Source organism: Taudactylus pleione, unplaced genomic scaffold (genome assembly GCF_031769625.1).
Source record: "Taudactylus pleione unplaced genomic scaffold, aTauple2 ptg000013l, whole genome shotgun sequence".
NCBI lineage: Eukaryota > Metazoa > Chordata > Amphibia > Anura > Myobatrachidae > Taudactylus > Taudactylus pleione.
Window position 1 is genome coordinate 4,332,854 of NW_028284416.1, and position 27,738 is coordinate 4,360,591.

At 49.4% G+C, this 27,738-nt stretch overlaps 1 protein-coding gene across 1 annotated transcript in view; it reads right to left on the reverse strand.

Annotated features, from left to right (window-relative positions):
* LOC148542344 (discoidin domain-containing receptor 2-like) overlaps nt 1-27,738 on the reverse strand; it is a 173,755-nt gene that overhangs the window by 110,521 nt on the left and 35,496 nt on the right. The window lies entirely within an intron of this gene.

Sequence of the window (27,738 nt, forward strand, 5' to 3'; positions counted from 1 at the left end):
CAATAATCTGGGAGCTGCATGACTGTGTGTGTGGTCCGCATTGTACCATTACAGTCACTTTCCCCCAGACTCACCCTATTTACGCTCAGATGTACCCTGCTCGGTGGTTATATCAGGCGGCCCCAGCTGTCCAATACAAACATTCTTCAGGTTTCTTACCAATCCCAGACATGAGAAATTGGCAGCTGCCATATGTTTACACAGCCTGGTCACTGCTATAAGCGTACCTGTACCCTGTGGCCTGGGTCACCGCTATAAGCGTACCTGTTCCCTGCAGCCTGGGTTACCGCTATAAGCGTACCTGTACCCTGCAGCCTGGGTCACCGCTATAAGCGTACCTGTACCCTGCAGCCTGCGTCACCGCTATAAGCATACCTGTACCCTGCGGCCTGGGTCACCGCTATAAGCGTACCTGTACCTTGCGGCCTGGGTCTATAAGCGTACCTGTATCCTGCGGCCTGGGTCACCGCTATAAGCGTACCTGTACCCTGCGGCCTGGGTCACCACTATAAGCGTACCTGTACCCTGCGGCCTGGGTCACCGCTATAAGCGTACCTGTACCCTGCGGCCTGGGTCACTGCTATAAGCGTACAGCCTGGGTCACCGCTATAAGCGTACCTGTACCCTGCGGCCTGGGTCACCGCTATAAGCGTACCTGTACCTTGGGCCTGGGTCTATAAGCGTACCTGTACCCTGCGGCCTGGGTCTATAAGCGTACCTGTACCCTGCGGCCTGGGTCACCGCTATAAGCATACCTGTACCCTGCGGCCTGGGTCACCGCTATAAGCGTACCTGTACCCTGCGGCCTGGGTCTATAAGCGTACCTGTACCCTGCGGCCTGGGTCACCGCTATAAGCATACCTGTACCCTGCGGCCTGAGTCACCGCTATAAGCGTACCTGTACCCTGCGGCCTGGGTCACCGCTATAAGCGTACCTGTACCCTGCGGCCTGGGTCACCGCTATAAGCGTACCTGTACCCTGCGGCCTGGGTCACCGCTATAAGCGTACCTGTACCCTGCTGCCTGGGTCACCGCTATAAGCGTACCTGTACCCTGCGGCCTGGGTCCCCGCTATAAGCGTACCTGTACCCTGCGGCCTGGGTCACCGCTATAAGCGTACCTGTACCCTGCGGCCTGGGTCACCGCTATAAGCGTACCTGTACCCTTCGGCCTGGGTCACTGCTATAAGTGTACCTGTACCCTGGGGCCTGGGTCACCGCTATAAGCGTACCTGTACTCTGCTGCCTGGGTCACTGCTATAAGTGTACCTGTACCCTGGGGCCTGGGTCACCGCTATAAGCGTACCTGTACCCTGCGGCCTGGGTCACCGCTATAAGCGTACCTGTACCCTGCGGCCTGGGTCACTGCTATATGAGTACCTGTACCCTGCGGCCTGGGTCACCGCTATAAGCGTACCTGTACCCTGCGGCCTGGGTCACCGCTATAAGCGTACCTGTAACCTGCGGCCTGGGTCACCGCTATAAGTGTACCTGTACCCTGGGTCACCGCTATAAGTGTACCTGTACCCTGCGGCCTGGGTCACCGCTATAAGTGTACCTGTACCCTGCGGCCTGGGTCACCGCTATAAGTGTACCTGTACCTTGCGGCCTGGGTCACCGCTATAAGTGTACCTGTAGCCTGCGGCCTGGGTCACCGCTATAAGCGTACCTGTAACCTGCAGCCTGGGTCACTGCTATAAGTGTACCTGTACCCTGGGGCCTGGGTCACCGCTATAAGCGTACCTGTACCCTGCGGCCTGGGTCACTGCTATAAGCGTACCTGTACCCTGCGGCCTGATCTCTCTCACCTACAGTATAAGGCTCAGTCGTATACAGCACACTAATTAAGTTATACTAGAAAAGTCATTGAAATCACTGGCCCTCATTCAGAGTTGGTCTTAAGATCCAAGCGGTCGCTCTGAATGAGGGCAGCCGCTTGCATCTTGAAGTGCGGCCTCTAGCGAGCGACCAGGGTGATGGTCGCAATGGTCAAGACCATCACGACCATCGGGACTTGCGACGAGACCCTAAGGTTGGGTCTCGGCAAGCGCAAGCCCCAGGGAGCTTCCTGCTCTGATCGAGCAGGAAGCTCCTCACTGACATCATTGCCAAACGGCAAGCGTTCCGTCGGGGACGCCTCCGTTTGGCCGGCCACCCCCCCTGCCTGCCTCCCAAACGGGGCGAGCTGTCATTCAACATCGACAGCTCGCCCCGTTTGGTGCGAGACCCGTAGCGACGGAGCGCCCGTCGCTAGCCGGGTCTAGCATGCGCTCCGACGTGCGCATGCCCATTGGGTCAACATCGACCCAGTTGCAAGCGCTCGGCGCTTGTGACCGGGTCTGAATGAGACCCACAATTCTTCACTATATGTAACCTTTCGCTTTAGGGGCTTATTTATCATAGATCACATCTTTTAGCTCTACTTAACATTAAGGGTCCCATTTATCAACGAGTTTTAAAAAGTGTCTTTTTTCAAACAGATGACAGTTGGGAGCTGATTGGCTGCCGCAACATTATCATATGCAATGAGTTTTAAAACTCGTTGTGTATGATAAAACTAATTGATAAATGGGCCCCTAAGTATCACTGCTTACTGCAGTCATATATAGCATGTTGTACTGTTACAGTCAAAAAAAATAGGCACCTCACCCGCTGCCCTCCACTCCCACTATGTAATGTGTAGCAAAATGGGGACTGTGGGCCTGATTCAGACCCGGAAGCTATGCTGCGCTCGCTCGCATAGAGCGATTTTTCGCAACCTGTGCATGCGTATGAGTCGCAATGCGTGCGCGCGAACCAGTCAGTGCGATGGGAAAGTGCTCGCCCGTAGCCCGCAGTCGGGCCACTATTTTGAGTGACAGATAGCGCCGTTTGTGGGTGGTAACAGGAGAAGGTGCTTGTAAACGGGGGGTGTGGATGTGCGAATGCAGGCTTGCCCGACCGTCAGAACGGCGTTTAATGGGTGTGCATAATTAGCAAAGTAGCGTCACTACACACGTGACTGGGTTGTATTTTAGCCTGAACTGTTCGCAATGTTGTGGTGGGAAAAGGCTACCACAAGCACTGCGAGCAGCTCCGATGGCTCTCGATGTTCCCGATTACTCCTACAACTGCCGGAGATGACGTGTGTTGCGAGTGGCAAAGGGGCGTCTTTATACAGGTGCGAGTGCATAGTGCGGCCGCTCGCTATTACTTAGTGGGCGGCTTTACGCGACGCAGTGCGAGTGCATGATTTAAACAGCCGTCTCCTTTTAGCCAGCGAGCGGCCGCTGAATCAGGCCCCGTATGCGTAGCCATAGCAATAATAGAGGTCACGCTGAAGACATATTTGGGGCAAAAAAAAACAAAACACTATTGTATTTAGGTGCAAAATGTGCAGAAGATCATAGCCAATCAGGTGCTTGCTTTCACGGTTTAACGTGCACTAGATAGGTTTAATCTAATTGCAGACTGGTTACTGGGTCTCAGTACAAATTTTGTACTTAATTGCAAAGTTAGAAAGCGACCAATGCAGCATATGCAATGAGACTAAGGGGCATATTTACGAAAGCTACATTTCGGGGAACCCCCCTAAAACAGATGTTTTTGGGGGATCCCTGCAAAATCTCATCCCCAGGATGTAACAAGGTCGGCTGCGCATGCTCAGTACACACGCCAAATCCAAACCCGCAAATAGAGAGGTACCGTAAGCCATCAGTCTGTTTTCGTCAGGGCCCCTATCCTGGCAAGAGGAACGTGGTAAATTCAAGCGGAAATACTAATTTTTGCTTTGCAAATTTGTTCAAAATATTCTCATCACAACAACATTAGTAATACTTCTTAAGCCAATATCTAAAACAGTATTTTACTGGGGACTATTTATCAATCAGGGGTGTAGTAGGTTTTACATGTGTCCGGCGGTTCAAATCCCGACAGCGGCAGCCAGGCAAGGGTGAAAATCCCGATCGTCTCTAAGGTAAGTATCGCTAACCTAATCCCCCCCCCTAACCCTAACCTCACCCCTAAGTGCCTAACCCTAACCCCCCCTCTAAGTGCCTAACCCTAACCCCACCTTCCCCTAGCCTAACCCTAACCTCCCGGGGGGGGTGCCTAACCCTAAGTCCCCCCCGGGAGCCCTAAACCTAACCCTCCCCGCCCCTGCGGCTGTCCGCTCCCGGCGCCCGGCATCACTTCAATCGGTATGCCGAGCGTCGGTCTTCCGGCGTCTGGTTAATGACAGGTGTCTAGATTTAGACGCCTGTCATTAGTACCACGCCGGGATTAGAACATCTGCAAGTCGGCGGTCGGGATTTAGACCATCGGCTTTCAAACTACATCCCATGAATCAGTGATAACCGATTACCCATTTCCCTGTGGGGGGGGGCTTTGCCAGAGAAAGAGGTTATCACAGCTTCCTCCTATTTCAGAAGAGGGATGGTGAAGAAAATTCCCTTGCGGACCCTCTAATTTCGCACATTAATGCGTCCACATAACCTCACTCCTCTGCTCCGGGGCCAGTTGAATGATAAATTACAGCAATAACTGGATAAATAGACCCAAGAGTGACTTTTCTTTTATTTTTTAAGAACAATTATCCCTTAAAATTGTGAATCATAATGAAAAACAAAAGGGAAACATGTCTTAGCAGGGACCGGAGCGGACTCATTCATTGCGCAAAGGACAACACAGATCCATTCATCTGGGATCTGGGAGAGTAAATATTCCCGTCATTCATTTTGCTGTGCGCTGGGCCCCTGACTTTACACGGTGCAAATCTCACTGCTAATCCTGCCAATAAATCTGCTCCCATCTGATATCTTAAAATTAGACTTTACTCTAATCCCCTAATGGCAGCGTTTCATGAAACCTCAGCTGCTCATTATCTAGCAGAAGGAGGGATCCTGTGCCACAAGAATTCTCGGTGTTTCATCAGAGCGTTAGCGGTGTACCGGCCAACGTGGACATTTGTGTACAGTGCCGGAGAAAGCGTGTTATCGTTGCTATGTGTATCACTGTGTGACATACTTGTGTGCTATCGTGGCTGTGTGTATCACTGTGTGACATACTTGTGTGCTATCGTGGCTATGTGTATCACTGTGATATATTTGTGTGCTATCGTGGCTATGTGTATCACTATGAGACATACTTGTGTGCTATCGTGGCTATGTGTATCACTGTGTGACATACTTGTGTGCTATTGTGGCTATGTGTATCACTATGAGACATACTTGTGTGCTATCGTGGCTATGTGTATCACTGTGTGATATATTTGTGTGCTATCGTGGCTATGTGTATCACTGTGTGACATATTTGTGTGCTATCGTGGCTATGTGTATCACTGTGTGATATATTTGTGTGCTATCGTGGCTATGTGTATCGCTGTGTGACATACTTGTGTGCTATCGTGGCTATGTGTATCACTGTGTGACATACTTGTGTGCTATCGTGGCTATGTGTATCACTGTGTGATATATTTGTGTGCTATCGTGGCTATGTGTATCACTGTGTGATATATTTGTGTGCTATCGTGGCTATGTGTATCACTGTGTGACATACTTGTGTGCTATCGTGGCTATGTGTATCACTGTGTGACATATTTGTGTGCTATCGTGGCTATGTGTATCACTGTGTGATATATTTGTGTGCTATCGTGGCTATGTGTATCACTGTGTGACATACTTGTGTGCTATCGTGGCTATGTGTATCTCTGTGTGACATACTTGTGTGCTATCGTGGCTATGTGTATCACTGTGTGACATATATGTGTGCTATCGTGGCTATGTGTATCGCTGTGTGACATACTTGTGTACTATCGTGGCTATGTGTATCGCTGTGTGACATACTTGTGTGCTATCGTGGCTATGTGTATCACTGTGTGACATACTTGTGTGCTATCGTGGCTATGTGTATCACTGTGTGATATATTTGTGTGCTATCGTGGCAATGTGTATCACTGTGTGATATATTTGTGTGCTATCGTGGCTATGTGTATCACTGTGTGATATATTTGTGTGCTATCGTGGCTATGTGTATCACTGTGTGACATACTTGTGTGCTATCGTGGCTATGTGTATCACTGTGTGACATATTTGTGTGCTATCGTGGCTATGTGTATCACTGTGTGATATATTTGTGTGCTATCGTGGCTATGTGTATCACTGTGTGACATACTTGTGTGCTATCGTGGCTATGTGTATCTCTGTGTGACATACTTGTGTGCTATCGTGGCTATGTGTATCACTGTGTGACATATATGTGTGCTATCGTGGCTATGTGTATCGCTGTGTGACATACTTGTGTACTATCGTGGCTATGTGTATCGCTGTGTGACATACTTGTGTGCTATCGTGGCTATGTGTATCACTGTGTGACATACTTGTGTGCTATCGTGGCTATGTGTATCACTGTGTGATATATTTGTGTGCTATCGTGGCAATGTGTATCACTGTGTGATATATTTGTGTGCTATCGTGGCTATGTGTATCACTGTGTGACATATTTGTGTGCTATCGTGGCTATGTGTATCACTGTGTGACATACTTGTGTGCTATCGTGGCTATGTGTATCACTGTGTGATATATTTGTGTGCTATCGTGGCAATGTGTATTACTGTGTGACATATTTGTGTGCTATCGTGGCAATGTGTATCACTGTGTGACATATATGTGTGTGCTATCGTGGCTATGTGTATCACTGTGTGACATATTTGTGTGCTATCGTGGCTATGTGTATCACTGTGTGACATATTTGTGTGCTATCGTGGCTATGTGTATCACTGTGTGATATATTTGTGTGCTATCGTGGCAATGTGTATCACTGTGTGACATATTTGTGTGCTATCGTGGCTATGTGTATCACTGTGTGACATACTTGTGTGCTATCGTGGCTATGTGTATCACTGTGTGATATATTTGTGTGCTATCGTGGCAATGTGTATTACTGTGTGACATATTTGTGTGCTATCGTGGCAATGTGTATCACTGTGTGACATATATGTGTGTGCTATCGTGGCTATGTGTATCACTGTGTGACATATTTGTGTGCTATCGTGGCTATGTGTATCACTGTGTGATATATTTGTGTGCTATCGTGGCAATGTGTATCACTGTGTGACATATTTGTGTGCTATCGTGGCTATGTGTATCACTGTGTGATATATTTGTGTGCTATCGTGGCTATGTGTATCACTGTGTGATATATTTGTGTGCTATCGTGGCTATGTGTATCACTGTGTGACATATTTGTGTGCTATCGTGGCTATGTGTATCACTGTGTGATATATTTGTGTGCTATCGTGGCAATATATCAAACCTTCTAAAGCACAGGTTCTCAAACTCGGTCCTCAGGACCCCACACAGTGCATGTTTTCCAGGTCTCTTCACAGAATCAAAAGTGAAATCATTATTACTACCTGTGGATCTTTTAAAATGTGTCAGTGAGTAATGAATACACCTGTGTACCTGCTGGGTGACCTGGAAAACGTGACCTGTGTGGGGTCCTGAGGACCGAGTTTGAGAACCTCTGTTCTAAAGAAAATCCCTTCTTTATTATGATTAGTACATGGAACTGTGGGCTCGATTCAGACCCGGACGCTAGATGCGTACGCTCACTGGATGCGTATGCAAATTCGGCTAAGTGATGGCAAAGCAGGCGATTGCACGGCAAGGCATAAGCACGCCCACTATGTCTTGGCCTGCGATCGCTTTGTGTATACCAGCCTGTCTTAAGACGCCCACTTGCGCACGTCCTCTCCAGGAAGTGTATGCAACCATCGGTACCATCGGAAGTGAATGCAGCGCTTGGGGTTGACCATTCCCTACCACAAGCACTTCAGTGTACTATCCAGCCAGGTGACGAGTACTATGATGCTGCGTCTTAATTATGCACGCCTCTGACACAGCGTTGAGACGCTCAGGCACGCCTGCGTTCGCACCTCCACTCCCCGTTTTCAAAGCCCAACCCCTGTCAACACCCACAAACGGCTTCGCCTGTCACTCACTCAGCTGGGCAGTCTATGCACAGCGAGCATACGCTTTCCGATCGCTCGGACTGGTTCGCACACGCGCACTGCGATGCGTACGCATGCGCACAGTGCAAACATCGTCAGCCTGTGTGCGAACGCTTCCTAGCGAGCGGGTCTGAATCGGGCCCTGTGGCCTTATCAAACCCGCAGAGGCTTTGGCCTGTCCAGAACGTTGCCATGTAAATAATGGTCTGTTGATTGCGGCTGTTTTGGCAGCGCCACGACAGATCTGTAGCCGCACAGCCTTCTATGGGTGTATACAGTCCTCCTGCTGTTCATTTATTTTATATTGCTGCCGGGTGAATTATCGGAACAGGACAATCTGCTCCAGGGACCCAGGCGGCTGGCGGGCGGCGATAATCCGCGCACAGTCGTGGCTTGAATGTTTACACAAGGACAGGCATAAAACATTCATGTAGCTGTTCCCGGACGTCGCTATTCTATCAACAAATGAATTTGCTTATTCAGCTCATATAAACACTGCAATGTTTTTATTATTGTCGTATGAAGGAATTCTCTGGTCAGGACCATGGATTATTACAGCTTGTTCGGTTCCATGTGTGGTCAGCGCAGGACAAATGTGTCCGTGTGTTACCCACGTCCATCACCCAGAGAAGTCTATATTGTCTATATTGTCTTGTCCCACGTACTTTCACATTTAGTTTAGATGGCATTTATGCCTGATACAGAGGTGGACACGATGCCAATGATTGCGCAGCTGGCTGATGTTTTTTGTAGTGCCTCAGAGTCGCATTGCGCACGCGCCAAGCTTGATTACCAATGACACTCGCAGTGAGGAGGTGGATACGGAGGGTCTGATTCACATTTGTATATACCCAATGGTTTATGTACATACCCTATGGTGGGGTGCCAGCGCATGCACAGGACCTATTGTGCGCGTGTACAGAACGAGTCCTGCGATCACAGTCGCGGTGCAGTGGCTTCAGCCGCAGCCTCTCAATCCAGCACTGGGCTGCGTCCCTGGAAACAGGGGCCCCGGTTACCTGGGAGTGCAGGGGCCAGGGTCTGCACTGTAGGACACAGATTTACTGGTCTCGCAAGCTCAAAGGAGTCGGCCCAGCTGAGTACTAGTACATACACACGGTCAGATTTCTTGGTCAATTTAAACGATAACGATATCGTTTGATCATTTAAATCAACCTTATTTTGCCCACTGAAACGACCAAACGATGCGCGGGCACGGATGGTCGATATTGATATCGACCATCGCCCGTACATGCAGATCAACCTGGTCGATATACGACCAGGTTAGCCTGGTTACTATAGGAACCCTTGATCGTTGATAGTAGTTAAGGGAATGGAGCATGTGGTGGATGTTTGATAATGATCATCCAGCACATGCTGGTCGATCAGACAATGATATCTGATCGTTGTCTGATCTGACCATGTGAATGGGCCATATGTTTTAGCTTACGCAGTCTAGACAAAACAGCAAACACTGGCCCTGATTCAGAGCCGGACGCGATGAACAGAGCGCTCGCTCTGAATAAGGGCCCTCCCTCTGAATTTTAGAGCGGCCTCCTGGCCGCTCGCATAGCTGTGGTTGACCACCCACGGCTATAGCGAGCCGCCAAAAAGATGGTCGCGAAGGTCAAGACCATCGCGATCATCGGGCTTGCGACGAGACCCTTGTGATAGGGTCTCGTCTGCCTCAAGCCCTGGAGTGCTTTTGGCTCTATCAGAGCCGAGAGCACTCCCACTGACATCACTTGTCATGTCAGTGGGGCCGGCCCCAGACTGTAGGCGTTCCCATGGGAACGCCTCCGTCTGGGCAGCCACGCCCCCGGCACGTCCACCAAAGGGGGGCGTGCTGTCACTCACCATCGACAGCACTCCCCCTTTGTAGCTTGGCCGTCGCTATCCGGGTCTCGCGCATGCACACGACGGAGCCGGCTCCCTCGTGCGCATGCGCACTTGGCCAATGTCTACCCGCTTGCGAGCGCTCAGCGCTCGCGAGCGGGTCTGAATTAGGCCCACTGTTCCAATGCAGCGTCTATGTACAGTAGACAGCACTCGGATTGCAGATGCTTGCTGGAGGGGTCTATATCCTACAGAATAAGCCCTATTATCTTCTCTCCAGTACACGGCCTGCAGCATCCAGATCACAGGCCATTGATATATCATTTGTAGACAATGGGCCTGATTGGTAAACGGACGGATCTCAGGATCTTTAGCAAATTCTGGAGTGAGCCACAGTGTGACTGATTCTCACATAGGGCAGAATGGGTCACTGGGCGCCGGGCAGCAATGGGGCGTTCTTCACACTTAGAAGAAGCATCCTGTGGGCATGTAGACAGAGATGTGGGCTATTCAGAAGTGAACGTATGCAGAGACCTATCTGATTTCAATCCGATCTCCGGCCGCCACAGGTGGGGCCGGGCGCACAAGTAGATAATAGCAGTGCGGGCGCACAGATGTGCCCATGGAAATGTCCATTGTCGGAAGTGCACAGATTCACCACCGCATTACACGCGACTCAGAATAAGGCCCTGTGTGATTTTCCTTTACACGATTGTACCCTTTAGATGGGCGTCGTGGTGCCACGGGTATATATTCTGCATTCGGCCAATGTGACGTTCGCTAGCAACCACAGTTGTCTGTAGGCCGGTAAATGAATTTAAGACGGTAGAGAAACGATTATCTCGCTGGAGACAGTGTTGGTTCTAGAATCAGACAAGTCTTTGTTTGCAGAGAGCCGTAGGGAGCAACATATTATACGCCACTCCTCAGCCTGGCACATTTCCATGTCAGGGAGAGAAGACGGAGACGGCTCAGCCGTGCCAACCCACATCGGAAAAAAACACGTGCCCACTGCACCATCTCCCACCGTGGTTATTCCCCACCGTCATGGGGGAGCTCATTCATTTTCGGAGACCAGCTTTATAATTTACTCCCTCCCCGGGGACTTGTCACAGAGCCCTGTCATTTTCTCAGCCATTCAGAGAGTAGTACAGTAGTCCTGGAACTCACTCTGCATTACATCCAGCTTAGTGCTGACCTTGCAGAGAAGACATGTACCCGCTATTCATCACCACTGGGCTTGTGCATTATACAGATATCATGCACACTGGTGCTTATATATGACTCTAGTGCCAGTGTGTACGGTCACCCACAGCCCTCTGGGTGGCGCTCTACGCTGAAATACGCATGTGTAGCATTGGTATATGAATCTCCTAAGTACCGCAGTATGCTGGTATACATAGATACCCTGGGTACCTTTTGAGATTAGGATACAGAATTTACCTGGGAATGACAGATCACTGGCATACAAGGATATGCAACGTACAACCATAAAATGACGATTAGATTGCAAGCTCACTTGGGCAGGGGCCACCTTTGATTTCTGTTTCATGACATTGTATATACAGCAGTTTCTTGGTGTCATGATCGACTCAATATACGGCGTACTTGCCGACCTCGAAACGCCCTAGTGATATGGGATGGGTCACTCCAATTTGCCGGATAACCCCAGCCCCACTGTATGATACTAAGAATTGAGTATTTCACATGCGGAGACGCTGCCGTGGTAACGCAAATCTTGTCGCCGCCATTGCTTGCGCCTTGAATAATTCCTCCGAATCTCCCGGAGAGTCGTAAAAAGTAGGCCTGTATGCCCGAGCCGTAACTAGACTTTTTGGTGCCCTGTGCCAGAGAGAGCATTGGCGCGGTGCCCTGTGCCATGGCACTGGTCGCACTACCCTAGTTACGGCCCTGTGTATGCACTACTCACGCTGGCATAATATATTCTCCTTTACAAATTTGTACACTGGCATAAATAATTGCCTTGGTTACCACTAGTGCTGGAGCCCCGTCCCACCCCAAATATGACAAAATGGCCACTGCAGCATCGTAAGAGTTAGGGCCTGATTGAGACCCGCTCGCTATCTGCGTATGCGCACTAGATGCGTATGCAAATTTGTCAAAGTGACGCCATGGGAAGCGATCGCTCGCCAAGGCTTATGTATGCCCACCAAGTCTTAGCGAGCGGCCACTTTGTCTGAGCGTATGCCCAATCGCACAGGCATAGTCGCCCACCAGCAACACGTCATCTCCAGGAAGTGTATTAAAACATTGGTACATCGAGCACCATCGGATGTGAACGCAGCGCTTGAGGTTGCTTTACCCTACCGCAAGCATGGCGAGGAAATCAGTGTAAAAAAAGGCAAGTGACGTGTACTTTGATGCTGCCTGTTAATTATGCACGCCTCTAAAACGGCGTTGAAACACCCAGGCACGCCTGCGTTCACATCTCCAACCCCCCATTATTAGTGTCCTGCCCCTGTTACCACCCACAAACAGCCTCTCCGGTCACCCATTACCCTGGGCTGCCTGTGCTGGGCGAGCGAGAGGGTTGCGATCGAAGAGTGTAGTTCACGCACGCGCAGAACGAAGCGTACGCAGAACATCGGACCGCTTGCCAATGCACAGCGCGAGCGAGCGGCTCTGAGTCAGGCCCTTAATCTTTAGCGCTGTAGGGTGCCAATGTGTGACAATGCAATTATAATATTTTTAAAACTATATTTAATGACTTTTAGCTGCAGCTCTGGAACACTGTGGCACGCCGCGCAGAAAGTAAGCATTACTTGCCTGGTGCTGGTAGTTGGACACAAAATAAATGCATACTTTTTAAAAATGTTGATATTATTTTAATTGTATTTAGTTTTAATTGCAGTGCTCCGGCGTCCCTGGCACCGGGACTTGGAAATATATATGTGCTTATTTATAAAGTGTATAAAATTAATATATATATTTATATTAATGTTATATTAAATCTGCAAAACTGACTTTCGTTGAACTCCGCATGACCCCAAAAATGTATCCAGGTGTGAGACCGTTCCAAGCTGATACACATGTGCGTCCGTCTGACCTGAGCGCACACAGCCTTGGACACCCGCCATTCAGGCGCAGTGTGCGAACGGCATCGCTAACACTTGCAAAGTATCAGGGTGGAGACTGGGAGGTGACCTAGGGGCCTATTCATCAAAACTAAAAAGGACCTTTTCCTTAATTACCGTTATTTTAGTATTCATTAACACACTTAACACAGGAGATATCACTGATATCTCCCGGTTAAGTCCGCCTGAGTTAATTTCCACGCTCCGCATACATTAGTACATTAGTATGGTGATGTAGAAATTAGGTTATTCATCAAATTCTGAAAAGTATGTATTTTCGGAATGTGATGGAGTTACTATACCATACTTGCCTACCCTCCCGAAAATCGGGTGCCGCTCCCGACCTCCCGGGAAAGCAGACAAGCCTCCCGCAATCAGCGACATGTCCGCCTCCCCTGCACTTGCTATAAAAATCCCGGCAGCGGAGGGGCCAGTGACACGATTTGCGCTGAATCGCGTCATCACGGCCCCGCCCCCTGCCTCACAATGCCTTTAAAACCGGCATTGTAAAGAGGGGGCGGAGCCACGATGACATGATCGCGATGACATGCCCCCATGCTCCGCCCCAAAATGCACGTCACCGCTGGGCCACGCCCCCTTTTCGTCGCGATCCGCCCCCCGCCGAGAAAGCCCGACAGCTCCCTATCGGAAGGAGGGAGTGAAACGTCGGCATGTATGTACTATATGCCACTGTGAGGTGGCGAATAGCAGGTGATACTTACCTGCTGTCAGCTGGGCAGATCCTCCTCCGCTCCCTAGGCCCTCCTCCGGCTCCCTAGTCCCTCCTCCGGCTCCCTAGTCCCTCCTCCGGCTTCGGCTGCTGCTCTGACTGTGCTCTCCCGGCGTTTAAGTTTAAAAAACATTAAAAAATATATATATTTTTTAACTTTACTGTTTTCTCCTCTTCAGACGGGAGGTCGGGGTCCGCGGCCGCAGTGGCCAGGTAGGTGAGGGACAGGGGGGAGGTTAGCGGAGGGGGGAGTTTGGGGGGATACAGAATTACCGGAGTTGTAGGCAGGGCTGTGCATGTGCTGTTTTTGTGAACGGAACAGCGCATGCGTACCATGGATTACAGCTGCGGTAAGTTAGAACATACAGGGAAAAGTATCTATTTCCTGAAAAGCTGGCATCGCAAAAATGACAGCTTTTCGGAATAGATAGTTATGGAGAGGAGGAACGATGAATTCCTCTGGTAATTAGGTAGAGCTCCAGGTGAGTTCTAAACCTAATTACCTCCATCGATATTTTTGTTATGATGGGCCATTTAAAGTGATCTAAAAAATGGCCCGTGTTATGGGGGTGTTTTTGGCCTATCTGGGAGCGCCGCAATTTGGCGTGTCTGGGAGCACTGTTGGAGTGTTTACAATCTCCATCGCAAATGCACAGACCACACAGCCTGATAGCGGGTGTCTCAGCGCTCGTAAACCGCATCGCACCGTCCCACACAGCGACCGTGGCGGCATTATCCACCATCTCTGAATCAGTCCATTTTCCCTTGCCACTTGCCTGTGTATTTCAATACTTTCCAGTGATAATAGGGAGGTTGTTCTGTACAGCAGCTCAGTACTGAAAAAACAGGGACACATCGGGGGACAAATCAGGAAAACCTGGAAATATGAGCCATGTAATATGAAGACAGCCGCGGCTCTCTCTCTCGCACATGACATGGGTGGGTTGCTAATGAATTAGGGGGGAATGAGTACCAAGTATTAGACCCACATCCCAACGCAGCGAAAGAAGGAGATCGCCAGACAAACGGAGAGACAGAAATAACAGGCTTTATCTGCGAGGCGCGGCTAGACGGCGGTTCAGAGCAGGTCAGTGTAACCACATTAGGCACAGGAGAGAAATGAATGCCGGAGGTCGACGCCAAGATAGATTCTGTTACAAAAGACCTCTGGAAAGACAGATTTAAAGTTACGATTCGCTCTGTTGCTGTTACTGTGACAACATTGTGCGAATGCGGAGGGGTGGGGGTACGAAAAACCTCTCTGCGCCTTCTCTGCACAACAATGTGGATAGAGGTCAAAACAAATGACGGCAGGATGAATGTGTGATAACTGGAAGCATTGTCCAGTTTAAGTGGAGTATGAGCAATTTATATAATAACTTCTAAGGGACTCTAATGAATGACTTTCCCTTTCTATTTGTCTGCTGTAAATATTAACAAATTACTGTATAAAATATAATTACAAATCTACGTTTTAATAATAAAATGGATCATGTTTTTCCATGACTTTACCTAGTTTCTCTTAGGGACCTTTTTATTAATTATCAGTTAACTATTTGCTGCAATAAGAAATTAACGATCGGCCGAATGTATTAAAATAGCCCGTCCCCGCGGTGTGTAAGAAGTGAGGGGATCGCATTAGGGGGTCTATTTACTAAGCAGTGTTAGGAGACAGAGTGAAAAGTGATAAGGTGCCAGCCAATCAGCTCCCAACTGTCATATTTCAAACACAGCCTGTGAGATGGCAGTTGGGAGCTGATTGGCTGGCACCTTATCACTTTCTTATCACTTTTTACTCTATCTCCTAACACTGCTTAGTAAATAGACCCCTAGGTATCACTTCACTTTTTCTTCGGAAGCCATGCGCACTACTGCGCTGATGCGTGGTCTAGTGACCACTCATGTGCGAGTAGAGAGTGCCGGGGAGGGATCCTACAGATCCGTCCCCGGGAACCCTTGAGGAAAGTTACCCGTAGGCTACAATGGCCTTTTCACCTATCAGGGCCAAACGATGCCTTCCGGAGCCTGGTAAATTCATCCAGAAAGCAGCCGCTGCTTTTGCGATCGAAAATCAGAGACCCCTGTCCATACATTTGGGGTATACTTATTATTTGCGGGTACCCCCTGAAATGAGTGTCTTCAGAGGATATCCCGTAAATAATGATTGATAAATAGGCCCCTTAGTGAGTATGCTTGTACATTAAGTACAGTTCCATTGTTTCTCTTATTCCCTATAAGGGGCCCATTTATCAAGAATCACATACCCAATGCGATCTGGGCGTGATATTAGCATCCATGATCGTATAGCAGTATGCGATAATGCTGCCCAAATGTATGATATAGCACATGCAGGGACAGGGGTTTCAAAAGGAACCTCATACTTGGCCTACCCTCCCGAAAATTGGATGCCGCTCCTGGCCTTCCGGAAAGCAGGCAAGCCTCCCAGCGGCCGCCGACCTCTCCAGCTTCCCTCGCGGTTAGAAGAGAACTCCTGCAGCGGAGAGGCCGATGACGCGATTCGCGCTGAATTGCATCATTTTGGCCACGCCCCCTGCTTCACAATGCCGGTAATCTCGCAGAGTAAAATGTTCGACCACGCCCCCTATGACGGCCACGCACCCCTGCTATGCCGATCAGACTGCTCCCTCCTGGAAGGGGCAGCCAGAATGTCGGCAAGCATGAGGAACCTGTTCCCACGATGTGCTCAGAGGGAAGTGACCACAACAGCATTTTCTTCATTCCTCTGTCGGGCTCCTGCACATGTGCAGCCTACAGCCACGTATGTGCGGCGGCCAGCAGCAAAGAGTATATCAGGAGATGAGTGATGGGTTAGTGAGGACAGGGCTGCATGTGACAGGGGCAGTGACATGATGTAAGGAGGGGAATGGGGGCAGCAGGAAGCCACAGACTGAGAGTTGTATAGTGTAAGGAGCAGGGTCCCCCAGCAGCACAGAGTATATTAGGAGATGAGTGATGTGTCAGTGAGGACAGGGCTGCATGTGACAGGGGTAGTGACATGATGTGAGGAGGGGAATGGAGGCAGCAGGAAGCTACAGACAGAGTTATATAGTGGGAGGAGCAGGGTCCCCCAGCAACACAGAGTATATTAGGAGATGAGTGATGTGTCAGTGAGGACAGGGCTGCATGTGACAGGGGCAGTGACATGATACTTCTTTGCATGAAGCATTTATAATATATCTTCCATCTGTCCCACAGATCAGAACTTTGTCCTGATTCCAGGAGAGCTGGCAGATGTGCCTGGCTGATGTGTGCCCCAGAAAACGCTGCACATACCTGCGCCACGTGCACAATACATAAATGGACTGTTTTCCGTTGAGGATATAACGCATCGCAATTTGCTGTTCATATGTCCCTATTTAATCTCACCGAATGATAAATGTCCATAGTACAGTATATATCTGTCTGTTATTACATCACAGCATTTGAGCCAGACCTTGTTATAACACGTATGTCTCACGGTTATCTGCATTGTTCCACTATAGACAGGATCTTGCTCACATCCCGACGTTTATTATCCTGTTTCCCAGAAGCCTTTGCCCTACATTAGTGGTTATCTGTCAGAACAGCCATTTCTGTACAGAAATCAGAGGAACACAATGGCTGTGAATGATTGCCGGCATGGCACGGAAGGAAACCAGTCACAGATTACATTCTATCATTTCTATTAATTACACCATCTACTGGCAACAGAAACTTAGTTTTGGACTTGTTTCATTAAAGGTTACTTGAAAGAGGCCATTGTTACAAGGAGAGGGTGATGCAATCACACATGGATAAGCAGTTTGGAGAGAGAGCTGCGACTCCGGCTATTGTCTGCTTCTGTAAAACCGCACAGCGGAAATTATAAATAAAATAAAATTGTGCCGTTTAAATAAAAAAAAAAACTTTACCCAACCTTTTATGTATAAACTCAAAGTTACACTCCTGCAGCTTTCACTAAATATATTGCTATCTCCTACTGTCATTCTGTGCTTTCCTACCATGTCTTTATAGCATCAAGCTGAGGCTTATGTTCCCTGCCCTCTGCACTGCACACAACTGGATCTATGGGGCCCTTTGTGTCATATTCCAAGACAATGAACGACTCTTCCTGATGATATAAAATGATACCTGAAAAGTACAACATGAGGGTTGAAGGAGGTAGCAATGTATTAAGTACAATTTGCATGAGGGTACATATGAATACATTAGTGCCAGAAAACCCCCTCAGTGCTAAGGATTAGCAGGTCTCATCCTCAGCACTGTGTTCTGCATGGCTTTAAATGGGGGATGAAACTCACCTAAAAGTCATCACATAATAATTGCTGTGACTGACACCCAAAAGGTTGTGAGGCTTGATGACATCATTGTGCCTGGGTGCAATGATGTCATTAAGTCCCACCCCTTTCAGCAGGGCCGCTATCAGGGGGGGACTGCCGGGACTGGAGTCCTGGGCCCGGACACTGGGGCCCATTTATCAAAGGGAATTTGAGGTAAATTCCCCCAAAATACCTGTTTTTAGGGGTTTACCTCAAATACTAAGTATCCCCCGGATGTATGAAGGAGGGACCGCAGCAGGTATCTCCGATATCTGCTGCGATCCCTCCATTGCCACTGGCAGCCACCTCCCCCTACTGTCAGAACGGAAAGGATGGGGGGCGCCAGTCTGCCCGCTCCTACCGCCACTGAACAGTCCACAACCAGCACTGCCTCCTCAAGTTAAAGAGGGGGGCCTGCTTGCTGTTGGTACCACCCGCCGCCGACCTAACCTACAGGATGCGCTGTTAGTCACGCCGCGCCGCTGGAGGGTAGGAGCCGCAGCGTGTGAGGAGCTGCTGGAGAGGAAGAGAAGGAGTCAGAAGAAAGGATTGGACTCTTCAAGGAAGAAGATAACTTATGGTAAGTAGGTGGGAACAAGCTGGGCAGGGCAGACGGGTGATGGCAGAGCACTGGTCTGGTGCAGACTGCCAGTGATCTAATGAACCAGGACAGGAGGTAAAAGGGAAAACGCTGAGCATGGCAGCACAGAATGTCACTGCCAGTGATCTAATAAACCAGGGGGAAAAGGGAAAAAGCAGGGCAGGGCAGATGCCACCTTGATGTGGCTGCAGGCTTAATACATTTTTGGCCAAAAACTTTTCTTTCTTGCAAAAAGGCAGCGTAGAAAGGGGGGCGAGGGGGGATGGGGAAGCCCGGGGGGGGGGCTGCCTATTGTGTCAGTGTCGCTCGGGCCTCACGGTTTCTGATGGCAGCCCTGACTTTCAGACATTACACTACAGAAACGTTAAAATTTAGGAATGTCGGAGACAGTGGTAAAAGTACCATGGCTCCCCATTCCTCACCCTCATTCCCCATTCCTCACCCTCATTCCCCATTCCTCACCTTTGTTCCCCATTCTTCACCCTCATTCCCCATTCCTCACCCTCATTCCCCATTCCTCATTCCTCATTCCCCATTCCTCATCCTCATTCCCCATTCTTCACCCTCATTCCCCATTCCTCATCCTCATTCCCCATTCCTCACCCTCATACCCATTCCTCATCCTCATTCCCCATTCCTCACCCTCATTCCCCATCCTCATTCCCCATACCTCACCCTCATTCCCCATTCCTCATCCTCATTCCCCATTCCTCATCCTCATTCCCCATCCTCATTCCCCATTCCTCACCCTCATTCCCCATTCCTCATACTCATTCCCCATTCCTCACCCTCATTCCCCATTCCTCATCCTTATTCCCCATTCCTCATCCTCATTCCCCATTCCTCACCCTCATTCCCCATCCTCATCCTTATTCCCCATTCCTCATCCTCATTCCCCATTCCTCACCCTCATTCCCCATTCCTCATCCTCATTCCTCACCCTCATTCCTCATCCTCATTCCCCATTCCTCACCCTCATTCCCCATTCCTCATTCCTCACCCTCATCCCCCATTCCTCATCCTCATTCCCCATCCTCATTCCCCATTCCTCACCCTCATTCCCCATTCCTCACCCTCATTCCCCATTCCTCACCCTCATTCCCCATTCCTCACCCTCATTCCCCATTCCTCATCCTCATTCCTCACCCTCATTCCCCATTCCTCACCCTCAGACACAGGACTATCCTCATTTGAGAAATGAGAGACCCTTTTTTAACTGATGTGACTTGAGAAGTTATTCTCCTTCAACCTATGTGCGCATTTTCTAAGCCGTCTTGCGCAGATTATCTTTGCGTTTGAGGAGAAATAATCAGATTAATTCTATTTTCTGGAAATTCAAAGTTCTCTGGATAAAAGTAAATAATTGGTGTGCAGTAATATGCTTGGGTACCACATAAATAATTACTGATATATATTGAAGATGGAAAGTGACCAACCCAAAAAAGCACCAAGGCAGAGCATCAGTGTGGGGAGGGGGGGGGCAGGAGGGTTTAACTTAAGGGTCTAAGCAACCAAGCAATAAATGGATTGGGTAAGGAATACCAGCGCTCAGGATCCTGATGCCGGCATCCCGACTGGGTTACCGGTAAGTAGGCTAACCCTACCCCTGCCCTTATACCTGACCCTCCCTCCCCACAGCCTAAACCTAATCCCCTACCCACAGCCTAAACCTAACCCATACATGCCTACTCTCCTGGAAGTCACGAGAGGCTCACGAATTTTCGGGTAATCTACCGTACTCCCCGGTAGAGTAGGCATTTCTCCCGCATTCCTGCCTACTTCCTAGTGATCGGGGGTCTCAGAATAGGGGGCGGGGCTTAACGGTGCAATTCCACAAAAATCACGTACTTTGGTCTCGCCCCCTATTTACATACGCGCTAATCGCGGCAGTTTACTGTGAGGGGCTTAAAGAAGCGACACATCAGGCCCTATTTGTTTCTCCTCCCCGGGCAAGTATGACCTAACCTTTTCCCCCAGACCTCGCAACCTAACCCTAACCCTCCCCCTAGTGCCTAACCCTAACCTTACCCGTAGTGCCTAACCCTAACCTTCCCCCTAATGCCTAACTCTAACCTTCCCCGTAGTGCCTAACCCTCCCCCTAGTGCCTAACCCTAACCTTCCCCCTAATGCCTAACTCTAACCTTCCCCCTAGTGCCTAACCCTAACCCTCCCCCTAGTGCCTAACCCTAACCTTCCCCCTAGTGCCTAACCCTAACCATCCCCCTAGTGCCTAACCCTAACCTTGCCCCTAGTGCCTAACTCTAACCTTCCCCCTAGTGCCTAACCCTAACCCTCCCCCTAGTGCCTAACCCTAACCTTCCCCCTAGTGCCTAACTCTAACCTTCCCCTTAATGCCTAACTCTAACCTTCCTCCTAGTGCCTAACTCTAACCTTCCCCCTAATGCCTAACTCTAACCTTCCCCTTAATGCCTAACTCTAACCTTCCTCCTAGTGCCTAACTCTAACCTTCCCCCTAGTGCCTAACCCTAACCTCCCCCCCTAGTGCCTAACTCTAACCTTCCCCCTAATGCCTAACTCTAACCTTCCCCCTAATGCCTAACTCTAACCTTCCCCTTAATGCCTAACTCTAACCTTCCCCCTAGTGCCTAACCCTAACCTCCCCCCCTAGTGCCTAACTCTAACCTTCCCCCTAGTGCCTAACCCTAACCCTCCCCCTAGTGCCTAACCCTAACCTTCCCCCTAGTGCCTAACTCTAACCTTCCCCTTAATGCCTAACTCTAACCTTCCTCCTAGTGCCTAACTCTAACCTTCCCCCTAATGCCTAACTCTAACCTTCCCCTTAATGCCTAACTCTAACCTTCCTCCTAGTGCCTAACTCTAACCTTCCCCCTAGTGCCTAACCCTAACCTCCCCCCCTAGTGCCTAACTCTAACCTTCCCCCTAATGCCTAACTCTAACCTTCCCCCTAATGCCTAACTCTAACCTTCCCCTTAATGCCTAACTCTAACCTTCCCCCTAGTGCCTAACCCTAACCTCCCCCCCTAGTGCCTAACTCTAACCTTCCCCCTAGTGCCTAACCCCAACCTTCCCCCTAACCCCAATACTTACTGTCGGTATGTCATCGGCCGGGATGCTGGTGCCGGGATCATAACTACATCCCCAATAAACATGTTATCCATTTAAATAAGTTGATCAGATTCAAGCCAGTTTATCATTCACCGCTGCGAGTGTCTATTTCAGGCTTGTCCTATGAGAGCATTCAATATTGCAACAATACGGCAACTTGTTTTCAACTATAAGAAACAAAGGGCCTGATTCAGACCCACTCGCGAGCGGCTGTCCGCTCGCAAGTGGGTCGATGTTATGCACTGAGCATGCGCACGACGGAGGGAGCTCCGTCGTGCGCATGCACCAGACGCGACGAGCGAAGGAAAGTCCTTCGCTCGTTGTGTCCGATCAAAGGGGGCGTGCTGTCAATGTTGATTGGCAGCACGCCCCCTTTGGTGGTCGTGCCGGGGGCGTGCCTCCCTGACGGGGGCGTTCCCACGGGAACGCCTCCCGTCAGAAGCCGGCCCACTGACATCACTAGTGATGTCAGTGGGAGTGATTTTGGCTCTGATAGAGCCAAAATCACTCCGGAGCTTGCGGTTGAAAACCTCAACCGCAGGCTCCGGTTCGCAATTTCGATGGTCGCGATGGTCTCGACCATCGCGGCCATCACAAAGCACGCTCGTATAGCCTGTGGGTGGTGACCCACAGCTATACGAGCGTCCAGGAGGACGCTCCATGAAAATGGAGCCCGGCCCTCATTCAGAGCGTGCGCTCTGCTCAGAGCGTACGGCTCTGAATGAGGGCCAAAGTTTCTCTTGCTATTAACAGTTAATGAGCTGGTGATACTGATTATTTCCACACAGGAGTGGTGATTAATGGCATTGCAGGCATCTTTAAAGTAGGGGTGAGCGGGTTCGGATTTCTGAAATCCGAACCCCCCCGAGCCCCCCCGATCCGAGTCCGATCCGAGTCAGGCTCGACTTTTCCCGCCTGACTCGGATTCTGAAATCGAGGCAAAACGTCATCTTCCCGCCTTCCGAGTCTCGCGGGTTTTGGATCCTATATAAGGTACCCACGTCGGCGCCATTTTCTCACTCGGCTGTGGACAGTGAAGAGGGAGGGTGGGAGTTAGGGCTGTGTAGTGTAGTGTAGTGTAGTGCTGCTGTTGTCCACTACTTCAAAGTCCATAGGGGCTGGCTGTGTTGTGCTGTGCTGCTGTTGTTAATAGGGGCTGTGTCCACTACTTCAAAGTCCATAGGGGCTGGCTGGACTGTGTTGTGCAGTCAGTTCTCCATAGGGGCTGTGTCCACTCCAAAGTCCTGTGCAGTGTCCCAGTCCTAAAGAGGTGCTGTAGTGTTGTCCAGGGGGTGCTCTGTCCATCAGGGGTGCTCCCCCCAAGTGCTAAAAATATAATATATTTTCTGTGTTTGTGAATTGTGTGCGCAGTAGCCGCACGTGCATCAACAAAGTAGTGCCAAGCGTGCGCCTGTGTCATAAGTAAAGGGCCGGCTGGCTTGACCGTTAAAGGGTGCTGTAACCCCCGAAAGTACACTCCAGTCCAAACCAAAAAAAAATTATTTTCTGTGTTTGTGAATTGTGTGCGCAGTAGCCGCACGTGCATCAACAAAGTAGTGCCAAGCGTGCGCCTGTGTCATAAGTAAAGGGCCGGCTGGCTTGACCGTTAAGGGTGCTGTAACCCCCGAAAGTACACTCCAGTCCAAACCAAAAAAAAAATTATTTTCTGTGTTTGTGAATTGTGTGCGCAGTAGCCGCACGTGCATCAACAAAGTAGTGCCAAGCGTGCGCCTGTGTCATAAGTAAAGGGCCGGCTGGCTTGACCGTTAAGGGTGCTGTAACCCCCGAAAGTACACTCCAGTCCAAACCAAAAAAAAAATTATTTTCTGTGTTTGTGAATTGTGTGCGCAGTAGCCGCACGTGCATCAACACAGTAGTGCCAAGCGTGCGCCTGTGTCATAAGTAAAGGGCCGGCTGGCTTGACCGTTAAGGGTGCTGTAACCCCCGAAAGTACACTCCAGTCCAAACCAAAAAAAAATTATTTTCTGTGTTTGTGAATTGTGTGCGCAGTAGCCGCACGTGCATCAACAAAGTAGTGCCAAGCGTGCGCCTGTGTCATAAGTAAAGGGCCGGCTGGCTTGACCGTTAAAGGGTGCTGTAACCCCCGAAAGTACACTCCAGTCCAAACCAAAAAAAAATTATTTTCTGTGTTTGTGAATTGTGTGCGCAGTAGCCGCACGTGCATCAACAAAGTAGTGCCAAGCGTGCGCCTGTGTCATAAGTAAAGGGCCGGCTGGCTTGACCGTTAAGGGTGCTGTAACCCCCGAAAGTACACTCCAGTCCAAACCAAAAAAAAAATTATTTTCTGTGTTTGTGAATTGTGTGCGCAGTAGCCGCACGTGCATCAACAAAGTAGTGCCAAGCGTGCGCCTGTGTCATAAGTAAAGGGCCGGCTGGCTTGACCGTTAAGGGTGCTGTAACCCCCGAAAGTACACTCCAGTCCAAACCAAAAAAAAATTATTTTCTGTGTTTGTGAATTGTGTGCGCAGTAGCCGCACGTGCATCAACAAAGTAGTGCCAAGCGTGCGCCTGTGTCATAAGTAAAGGGCCGGCTGGCTTGACCGTTAAGGGTGCTGTAACCCCCGAAAGTACACTCCAGTCCAAACCAAAAAAAAAATTATTTTCTGTGTTTGTGAATTGTGTGCGCAGTAGCCGCACGTGCATCAACAAAGTAGTGCCAAGCGTGCGCCTGTGTCATAAGTAAAGGGCCGGCTGGCTTGACCGTTAAAGGGTGCTGTAACCCCCGAAAGTACACTCCAGTCCAAACCAAAAAAAAATTATTTTCTGTGTTTGTGAATTGTGTGCGCAGTAGCCGCACGTGCATCAACAAAGTAGTGCCAAGCGTGCGCCTGTGTCATAAGTAAAGGGCCGGCTGGCTTGACCGTTAAGGGTGCTGTAACCCCCGAAAGTACACTCCAGTCCAAACCAAAAAGAAAATTATTTTCTGTGTTTGTGAATTGTGTGCGCAGTAGCCGCACGTGCATCAACAAAGTAGTGCCAAGCGTGCGCCTGTGTCATAAGTAAAGGGCCGGCTGGCTTGACCGTTAAAGGGTGCTGTAACCCCCGAAAGTACACTCCAGTCCAAACCAAAAAAAAATTATTTTCTGTGTTTGTGAATTGTGTGCGCAGTAGCCGCACGTGCATCAACAAAGTAGTGCCAAGCGTGCGCCTGTGTCATAAGTAAAGGGCCGGCTGGCTTGACCGTTAAGGGTGCTGTAACCCCCGAAAGTACACTCCAGTCCAAACCAAAAAAATAATTATTTTCTGTGTTTGTGAATTGTGTGCGCAGTAGCCGCACGTGCATCAACAAAGTAGTGCCAAGCGTGCGCCTGTGTCATAAGTAAAGGGCCGGCTGGCTTGACCGTTAAAGGGTGCTGTAACCCCCAAAGTACACTCCAGTCCAAACCAAAAAAAAAATTATTTTCTGTGTTTGTGAATTGTGTGCGCAGTAGCCGCACGTGCATCAACAAAGTAGTGCCAAGCGTGCGCCTGTGTCATAAGTAAAGGGCCGGCTGGCTTGACCGTTAAAGGGTGCTGTAACCCCCGAAAGTACACTCCAGTCCAAACCAAAAAAAAATTATTTTCTGTGTTTGTGAATTGTGTGCGCAGTAGCCGCACGTGCATCAACAAAGTAGTGCCAAGCGTGCGCCTGTGTCATAAGTAAAGGGCCGGCTGGCTTGACCGTTAAGGGTGCTGTAACCCCCGAAAGTACACTCCAGTCCAAACCAAAAAAAAAATTATTTTCTGTGTTTGTGAATTGTGTGCGCAGTAGCCGCACGTGCATCAACAAAGTAGTGCCAAGCGTGCGCCTGTGTCATAAGTAAAGGGCCGGCTGGCTTGACCGTTAAAGGGTGCTGTAACCCCCAAAGTACACTCCAGTCCAAACCAAAAAAAAAATTATTTTCTGTGTTTGTGAATTGTGTGCGCAGTAGCCGCACGTGCATCAACAAAGTAGTGCCAAGCGTGCGCCTGTGTCATAAGTAAAGGGCCGGCTGGCTTGACCGTTAAAGGGTGCTGTAACCCCCGAAAGTACACTCCAGTCCAAACCAAAAAAAAATTATTTTCTGTGTTTGTGAATTGTGTGCGCAGTAGCCGCACGTGCATCAACAAAGTAGTGCCAAGCGTGCGCCTGTGTCATAAGTAAAGGGCCGGCTGGCTTGACCGTTAAGGGTGCTGTAACCCCCGAAAGTACACTCCAGTCCAAACCAAAAAGAAAATTATTTTCTGTGTTTGTGAATTGTGTGCGCAGTAGCCGCACGTGCATCAACAAAGTAGTGCCAAGCGTGCGCCTGTGTCATAAGTAAAGGGCCGGCTGGCTTGACCGTTAAAGGGTGCTGTAACCCCCGAAAGTACACTCCAGTCCAAACCAAAAAAAAATTATTTTCTGTGTTTGTGAATTGTGTGCGCAGTAGCCGCACGTGCATCAACAAAGTAGTGCCAAGCGTGCGCCTGTGTCATAAGTAAAGGGCCGGCTGGCTTGACCGTTAAGGGTGCTGTAACCCCCGAAAGTACACTCCAGTCCAAACCAAAAAAAATATTATTTTCTGTGTTTGTGAATTGTGTGCGCAGTAGCCGCACGTGCATCAACAAAGTAGTGCCAAGCGTGCGCCTGTGTCATAAGTAAAGGGCCGGCTGGCTTGACCGTTAAAGGGTGCTGTAATCCCCAAAGTACACTCCAGTCCAAACCAAAAAAAAAATTATTTTCTGTGTTTGTGAATTGTGTGCGCAGTAGCCGCACGTGCATCAACAAAGTAGTGCCAAGCGTGCGCCTGTGTCATAAGTAAAGGGCCGGCTGGCTTGACCGTTAAAGGGTGCTGTAACCCCCGAAAGTACACTCCAGTCCAAACCAAAAAAAAATTATTTTCTGTGTTTGTGAATTGTGTGCGCAGTAGCCGCACGTGCATCAACAAAGTAGTGCCAAGCGTGCGCCTGTGTCATAAGTAAAGGGCCGGCTGGCTTGACCGTTAAGGGTGCTGTAACCCCCGAAAGTACACTCCAGTCCAAACCAAAAAAAAAATTATTTTCTGTGTTTGTGAATTGTGTGCGCAGTAGCCGCACGTGCATCAACAAAGTAGTGCCAAGCGTGCGCCTGTGTCATAAGTAAAGGGCCGGCTGGCTTGACCGTTAAAGGGTGCTGTAACCCCCGAAAGTACACTCCAGTCCAAACCAAAAAAAAATTATTTTCTGTGTTTGTGAATTGTGTGCGCAGTAGCCGCACGTGCATCAACAAAGTAGTGCCAAGCGTGCGCCTGTGTCATAAGTAAAGGGCCGGCTGGCTTGACCGTTAAAGGGTGCTGTAACCCACAAAGTACACTCCAGTCCAAACCCAAAAAAAAATTATTTTCTGTGTTTAGCCGCACGTATATATCAAATCGATATAACATAAATGGAGGACCAAACTTTCTCCGATAAAAATAAAATAGAGAAAGATCAAGAACCACTTCCTCCTAGTGCTGAAGCTGCTGCCACTAGTCATGACATAGACGATAACATGCCATCAACGTCGTCTGCCAAGGCCGATGCCCAATGTCATAGTAGAGGGCACATACAATCCCAAATGGCAAAGTTCAGGAAAATGACCTTGAAAAAGACATTTAAATCAGCTGAAGAGAAACGTAAACTTGCCAATATGCCATTTACGACACGGAGTGGCAAGGAACGGCTAAGGTCGATCCCTAGTATGTTCATGACTAGTGGTTCAGCTTCACATGACGATGGAAGCCCTCCTCCCACTAAAAAAATCAAAAGAGTTAAGCTGGCAAAAGCACAGCGAAGAACTGTGCTTTCTAAGAAGATATCACAAATCCCCAAGGAGAGTCCAAGTGTGGTGGTGGTTGCGATGCCTGACCTTCCCAGCACTGGACGGGAAGAGGTGGGTCTTTCCACCATTTGCACGCCCCCTGCAAGTGCTGAAAGGAGCACCCACAGTCCACTTGCTGATATGCAAATTGAAGATGTCACTGTTGAAGTACAACAGGATGAGGATACTGGTGTAGCTGGCGCTGAGGAGGAAGTTGGCGAGGAGGATTCTGATGGTGATGTGGTTTGTTTAAATCAGGCTCCGGGGGAGACAGTTGTTGTCC